The following is a 5466-nucleotide window of genomic DNA, read 5'->3' as shown; positions in this document are numbered from 1 at the left end:
AATTCCAGTCCCCCCCCTTACAGACAGTAGTGCTGTTATTCTGTATTCTAGTTTTATTTCGATTTTTTTTTAAGTTCCAAAATTAGACATTGTTTATTTTAGATTTATCTAATGTTTACCATTTTCTTAGTCACTGTTGCTTCTTGAGTTACAGACATTCCGTAGAGAATTCTCCTAAAGTACATTCTTTAGGAATTCATCTACTGAGAATCCATTGATAGTAAATGAATGTTTCTTAGAAAAAGAAAGATTTTTAACAGCCTTATTGAGATGTTATTTATATACCATACACTTCTGGTGTCCAATTCAGTGATTTTTCATTTAGTCACATAATTGTTTATCCATCACCACAATCAATTTTAACACATTTTCATTATCCTGAAAAGAAACTCTACCCTTAGACATAACTTCCCAATCCTCTCATCTTTTGGTCCTTGTTGTTGTTAAGTGCCATCAAGTTGGTTCCGGATCACAGCGACCCTGTATAGGTTTTCTAAGGAGCAGCTGATAGGTTTTGAACTGCTGACCTTGTGGTTTGCAGCCCTGTACTGATCCTATACCACCACACCAGCAGTCCTTGTTGTTGTTGTCAGAAGTTTTGTTGTTGTTGTTAAGTGCTGTCGAGTTGATTCCAACCCATAGCGACCCTGTAAAGAGTTTCCAAGGAGCAGCTGATAGGTTTTGAACTGCTGACCTTGTGGTTTGCAGCCCTGTACTGATCCTATACCATCACACCAGAAGTCCTTGTTGTTGTTGTCAGAAGTCCTTGTTGTTGTTGTTAAGTGCTGTCGAGTTGATTCCAACCCATAGCGACCCTGTAAAGAGTTTCCAAGGAGCAGCTGGTGAGCTTGAACCGCCGACCTTGCAGTTCAAACGGCTTTGCAGTCTGGTGCATTAACCCACAACATCACACCATTATTCTATTTCCTCTTTTTTTTTTCAAACCAAAGGTCTCACATGTTTATTAGCTAACCTCTAAATGTGGAAGCATAAAAACAAAGGAAGAAACCAGAAGTTTTGCAAACATGTTCAGTTGATCAAATACTGGCAGAATTGGACTTGATATGGTACAGTGCTAGCACCTGCATATATTATGTGCTGTGTGACTCCTTAGAGATCCAGCCCAGCTTGGTTCTTCTTCAGTATCTTTTCTTGGTGTTGTATCTGATTTTATTACCTGTTTTCATTCGAGTCCATTGGGGAATGGAAGAAACGATTCTGCTTTTGTTTCTTGGCCAGGAATCTCTTGATCCTGAAAGTCTTAAGAGAGAAGACAGAGTGAAGATGAAACATAGCAGCACTCACATGATGGTGAAGAAAGGAAGAGAAAGTAATCTACTTCCTTTTGCTATAGATTTGCCACATAAATTGAGTCATATGTATGTGGTCCTTTGAGAATTTTTCATGCACTTAGGATAATGTTTACAAAGTTCATTCATGATAAAGAATATGTCACTGCTTCATGTCTATTTATGATAGAATAATCCATTCTATAAGGAAATGTAAGTCACTAGGTATTGCTACAAAATCATAGAAACCTTTATCAAAGTAAAATATCAAAATGTGAAGCATTGTTTCTCAGTATAACCTCTGTCTAGCTCCATATACAATTTTGAGGGTGGTATTTCCATCTTTCTAACTCTTCCTCCAAAAAATTTTGCACTCTTTGATTTACATCATGTCAAAACAGCTGTTTTGGCTTCCTTAAGGGACTCAGATTGTGTTCCTTTTAAATGTTACTTGAGCTTTTTGTCTTCAGACAAAAATAAGCCTGGAGGAGCAAGATCAGGGCTATAGGGTAGATGGGATTAAGGTTTCCTAACAAAATTCTCACAGAACAGCTCTTGATGCCCTCGGAGAATGAATAGGCACATTGTCATGATGGAAAAATATTCCTTGGCGCAACTTTCCTGTTTTGCTCACCAGTACAGTTCTCAATTTTATGAAAACTTCTTTCTAAGTATCCCTCATGATTGTCCTGTGTCCTATGAGAAAATCTACCAAGGTTATTATCCCTTTGGAATTCCAAAAAAACCAAAACCCAATTGCTGTCATCTTCTGAGCTGACATGTCTGCCTTGAATTTAGCTGGCCCACCAGATCCCCTAAAAAGCCACTGTTTGGGTTGTCACTTTTTTTTGAAGGCTTCCAGTGTGGCACTGCCTGTTAATGTGCTGGACTGCAAAGTCTGAGGTTCAAGCTCACCATCCCCTCTTCAGAAACGCTATACAGGGTCACTGTGAGTCAGAACTGACTTGACAACAACAACAGTGTGAGACTAAAGGAGTCCTGGTATGGCGCTGCAGGATAATGCATTGGATGGTTAGGTCGATTTGAACCATAAGGTTGGCAATTCAAACTCACCAACCACTCCTCGAAAACCCTATAAAGGTTCACTATGAGTCAGAACTGATTCGACGGCACTTAACAACAGTTAGTCTAAAAGAATTGTGCTACTGAGAGAACTTGTGTGTGGCCATCCACTGATTGTAGAGACATGTTTAAACACACTTTGTTAAGAATAAACCTATGTATGTATGAACTACAACCCTATTAGTAATACTTTTTGACTCACCCACATATAGATATGCCAAATTTTATCCATTAATCAAAATATCCAGAGCATTTGGGTTTTTTTAGGTATTATGAATAATACTGCTAGGAAAATTGTACAAGTTTTTTTTTTTGCTTCTACTCACTTTATTTCTTTTGGATATACAGAAAACCATTCAGGAATAGATAATAATTTAAACAATCAAAGAATACATTCTGCAAGCCTGCCTCCTGGCCACCAGCACACAGCCTTTCTCTTTCCATCTGTTTAGAGTTCTCAGCTGCTCTCTCTTCATGTTCTCATCTCTGCCCCCATCTCTGGTGTTGCCATTTCCTGGAATGTAAGATGAACTACTCTCCACTTTTCACTGCAAAACTTCTGCCTTTACATATGTGACAGTCACAACTGGTAATGATAACAATTACTCACTACTGAATCACAAGAATCTTATCCCCATCTCCTTTCATCAGATCTATATAGATGAGATGTGTACAAGTTTTTGTATGGACATGTTTTTCATATCTGTTGGGTATATACCTAGAAGCAGGATTGTTGAGTCATATGTTGTTGTTTTATGCTGTAGAGTCAGTTCTGACTCATAGCGACCCTGTACAGGGTTTCCGAGGATGTAAATCTTTACGAGAGCAGAAAGCCTCATCATTCTCCCGAGGAACAGCTGGTAGTTTTGAACTGCTGACCCTGAGGTTCACAGCCTGATACATAACCACTACTCTACCAGAGCCATATAGTAATATATTTAACCTTTTAAAGAATTGCCAAACTGTTTTTCAAAGTGATTACAGCTTTTTACATTCTTACCATTAATATATGGAGTCCTGGTGTGGCACTGTGGGCTAATGTGTCAGACTGCAAAGTCATTTGAACTGCAAGGTTGGTGATTCAAGCTCACCAGCTGTTGCTTGGAACCCTATACAGTGTTGCTATGGATTGGAATCGACTCAATGGCACTTAACAACAACCATTAATATGTGGGGTTTCCAATATCGTCACATCCTGGCCATCCTTTGTTATCTGCCTTTTTGATTATAACTGTTGTAGTGAGTGTGGCACTGGTGTGGCACTGACACTGTAGGGTAAGCACATAATTGCTCACTGAAAAGCTGACAGTTCAAACCCATCAACTGCTTCTCAGCAACCCTAAAAGGGTCTCTATGAGTTGGAACTGACTCTTGACACTTACCAACACCACCAACACTGTACCGTTAATCCTCTTATTAATTTATTACATCAAATCACATCATAGGGTATAGCTACATCTCAACTGCCATACCACTGAGAATCCTGGCCCATTCAAGTTGACACAAAACCTTAACTACCACTGTAAGGAATTTGGATTTTTGACTTAAGTGATATTGGAAGCTATTAGATGATTTAAATCAGAGTAGAACACAATCTGCTTTCATTTTCAAAAGTACTCTAACTCTTTTGAATGGTGGAACAAAGAGTAAAGAGGGTGTAAGGGTGGGCGCAGGTGAACCAATTTAGTTACCTGCAATAATTTGTTGGTAGGGAAGGGATGTTTGTGACTTGGACTTGATGTGAATAAAAGTATTTTAGGATATATCTTGCAGGTAGAATTATTAGAACTTACTGTTGAGCATGAAGGAAAAAAGAATCAACGATGCTGTCTATATTTTTATTTTGAGCAACTTCGTGGATCATTGTGGCAGAGTGCCAGGTAGAAATTCGAAAACCCAAAGCTGTTGGGTTAATTCCAAGCAACACTATAGGAAAGAGTAGAACTGTTCCTTAGGGTTTCTGAGATTATAAATCTTTATGGGAGTAGACAACCTCATCTTTCTCCTTTAGAGAGGCTGGTGGGTTTGAGCTATTGACCTAGTAGTTAGCAGCCCAGTGCTTAATCTGCTGCATCAGTAGGGCTCCTTAATGTTAATTTAGAATAAATATGCTATACTTTTAAAATGGTATTTTTCAGCAATCAACTTGATACAGATCAGTAACTAGTATAGTACTTTTATCGCGCAAAACAATCAACACCCTATTTTGGACTTTTCTTCCTGCCTCTTAATTTATTTGTCTTGATGTCATAGATCTGTAACAGACAGGCCTTTGAGTATTGAGGAGGAAGTAATCACTGCAGAATGTGGTAATGATGACCTTTTTTATAACAAGCACTTTGAATCAGTGAATATCCTATGCAAGTCAGTATTACTTAAACTTTTATGTTACATCTCATTTTCTTCAGATCCTGGGTGACTATTAATGGCTTTATTTATTGTTTATATATTTCCTATTTAAAATAAAAGAACTTTTAAAATAGATTGTAAATTATAAAACACCTGAAGTGGTCCCTAGAAGATGATAAATCAAAAATTGCATATCAAACTAAGGGAATGAGTTAGCCACTACAGATGAGCCTATATTTTAGCTTTGAGCATTCTCATGTTCAAGTCAAAGATTGAAACAGTGGATTTTATAGAGTTCATCTCAGAATTAATGTTCTATTTCATTTTGTCAGACTTGAAAAGATATCAGAATTGCTTTATATTAAACATTTTTTAAAATGAAAGTCTAATTTTATAGTTTTAAGATATTTTATTATTGTATTTGTACATTTTTACATTGTTCCTGACAGTTAGTAAGTGCAAAGTAAATATACAACCCTGTCGCACACCTTTCTTAATTTAAACTGTTCAGTATTCCTGTGTTCAGTTCGAACAACTGCCTCTTGGTCCATGTACAGATTCCTCATGAGCACAATCCAGTGTTCTTGAATACTCATACTTCTCAATGTTGTCCATAGCTTGTCATGATCCACACAGTCGAAAGTCTTTGTGTAGTCAATAAAGCACAGATAACCATCTTTCTGGTATTCTCTGCATTCAGCCAAGATCCATCAGACATCAGCAATGATATCCCTCGTTCCATGGC

The sequence above is a fragment of the Chrysochloris asiatica genome, unplaced genomic scaffold (assembly GCF_000296735.1).
Source record: "Chrysochloris asiatica unplaced genomic scaffold, ChrAsi1.0 scaffold00080, whole genome shotgun sequence".
Lineage (NCBI taxonomy): Eukaryota > Metazoa > Chordata > Mammalia > Afrosoricida > Chrysochloridae > Chrysochloris > Chrysochloris asiatica.
This window is presented reverse-complemented; position numbering follows the sequence as displayed.